Source organism: Cryptomeria japonica, unplaced genomic scaffold, assembly GCF_030272615.1.
Source record: "Cryptomeria japonica unplaced genomic scaffold, Sugi_1.0 HiC_scaffold_126, whole genome shotgun sequence".
In the NCBI taxonomy this organism is placed as follows: domain Eukaryota; kingdom Viridiplantae; phylum Streptophyta; class Pinopsida; order Cupressales; family Cupressaceae; genus Cryptomeria; species Cryptomeria japonica.
In genome coordinates, this window is record NW_026728948.1 from 310,865 (window position 1) to 313,183 (window position 2,319).

Here is a 2,319-nt window from a genome sequence, read left to right on the forward strand (position 1 = left end):
CACCTTGCACCAAGTGCGCACCCGGGGCAAACCGAGCGCCTTGGTGCACCGGGGCAAGATCGAGCGTGCACCCGAGGCGCCCCAAACATGCACCAAGGTGCACTCGGCCCACATGTGAGCGCAGGTCGTTGCGCCCGAGGTGGTGTGTGGGCACCGCGTTGCAGACGGGACACTGCACGCACACGACGCCCCCTCCAGGTGCACGCACGTAGGCCGGGCCGGGTGCACACCCGACGCCCTAGCAAGGTGCGCGCACCCGGGCAGGGCTCACACTTGGCGAACGGGGCGCACTTCGCGAGGGAGGGTGTGCACCTCGACGGGGGTGGGTGGCCGGGGTGGATTCGCACGTGGGTCGCGGTTTGCTAAGTACACACTGCGACAAGCTCATAACGGGTGCGATCATACCAGCATTAGTGCACCGGATCCCATCAGAACTCCGCAGTTAAGCGCGCTTGGGCCGGAGTAGTACTGGGATGGGTGACCTCCCGGGAAGTCCCGGTGTTGCACCCTTTTTTAGTTTTTCGCCGGGCGTCGCAATGCTATTTGAATAAACCTTTTGCCCGTTTGCGTTCTCGTCGGGGCCGGGCCGGGCCGGGGTGCGCTGCCCGCACTACCGCGCGCGCGGGGGCGACACCGAGCGCGCACCCGAGGCACCCCGAGCACACAGGCCACGGTGCAACCCGGGCGTTGTGCGCGCACCCCGGTGCGCCCGAGGTGCTGCGCGCGCACCCAGGTGAAATCGGTGTGCACCTCGGCCAGTGCGCGCTCGGTCGAGTCGCGCACGTTGGCCAAGGTGCACGGTGATGTTTCTTACTCTAAGGTTCCGCACCAGACGCCCGGGACAGGTGAGCGAAGCTGGGCGGGGCCGGGTGCGCGGCCGGGGCAGGTGCACGCAGCTGGAGAGAGCTTTGGAGCACACTTCGGAGCGCACCAATGATGCGCTCCATTCAAAAGTTTCCTGAAAAGGCAAAAAAAGTTGAGATTATAGAATTTCCCACTTGAGAGATTGTAAAAAAAAAAAATTTAAAATGAAGGAAACGCGGGTGCCAAGGTGTGCGCAGCCCAGCCAAGGTGTGCGCACCAAGGCGCCCACCCTGGCGAAGGTGCACGCAAGGTGCGCACCCGAGGCAAACCGGACAATTAACCCAACTTTCGACTTCGCGCGCACCTTGGAGCGCACTTCGGAGCGCTCCTTGGTGCGCACCAATCTTGGGCACCTCGGAGTGCACCATGGCGCCCACCAAGGTGCGCACCCGGGGCAAACCGAGCTCCGACTTCGTGCGCACCTTGGAGCGCACGAAAGGTGCGCACCATGGCGCCCACCAAGGTGCGCAGCCCAGCCAAGGCGTGCGCATCAAGGTGCGCACCCTGGCGAAGGTGCGCACCCGGGGCAAACCGAGCTCCGACTTCGTGCGCACCTTGGAGCGCACAAAAGGTGCGCAACCCAGCCAAGGTGTGCGCACCCCGGTCAAACCGAGCTCCGAATCGTGCGCACCAGAGGTGCACGCCATCGTGCGCACCTTGGAGCACACTTCGGAGCCCTCCTTGGTGCGCGCCGATGTTGCGCACCTCGGAGCGCACCCGGGGAAAACAATGCAATTAACCCGACTTTCGACTTCGTGGGCACCTCGGAGCGCTCTCGGGTTCGCACCTCGGAGCACACCGAGGTGCGCACCTTTGATGCGCTGCCTTCACCAATTTCCAGAAAAGGCAAGAAAACATTGAGAAGGTGTGCGCACCGAGGTGCCCACCCTGGCGAAGGTGCACGCGAGGTGCGCACCCGGGGCAAACCGGGCTCCGACTTCGTGCACGCCGCACCTTGGAGCACACTTCGGAGCGCTCCTTGGTGCGCACCAGGGCGCGCAACCCAGCCGAGGTGCCCACCCCGGCGAAGGTGCACGCGAGGTGCGCACCCGGGGCAAACCGGGCTCCGACTTCGTGCACGCCATGGTGCCCACCGCGGCGAAGGTGCACGCGAGGTGCGCACCCGGGGCAAACCGGGCTCCGACTTCGTGCACGCCGCACCTTGGAGCACACTTCGGAGCGCTCCTTGGTGCGCACCATGGTGCCCACCAGGGCGCGCAACCCCGCCGAAGGTGCACGCGAGGTGCGCACCCGGGGCAAACCGGGCTCCGACTTCGTGCACGCCGCACCTTGGAGCACACTTCGGAGCGCTCCTTGGTGCGCACCATGGTGCCCACCAGGGCGCGCAACCCCGCCGAAGGTGCACGCGAGGTGCGCACCCGGGGCAAACCGGGCTCCGACTTCGTGCACGCCATGGTGCGCACCGCGGCGAAGGTGCGCACCCGGGGCAAACCG

General features: G+C 65.9%; 1 non-coding gene across 1 annotated transcript; it reads left to right on the forward strand.

The window, feature by feature from the left end:
• Window positions 1–391: 391 nt before the first annotated feature.
• Window positions 392–510, forward strand: LOC131865889 (5S ribosomal RNA). Its single transcript, XR_009364526.1, has one exon. It is a non-coding gene; the product is annotated as a 5S ribosomal RNA (ribosomal RNA).
• Window positions 511–2,319: the final 1,809 nt, after the last annotated feature.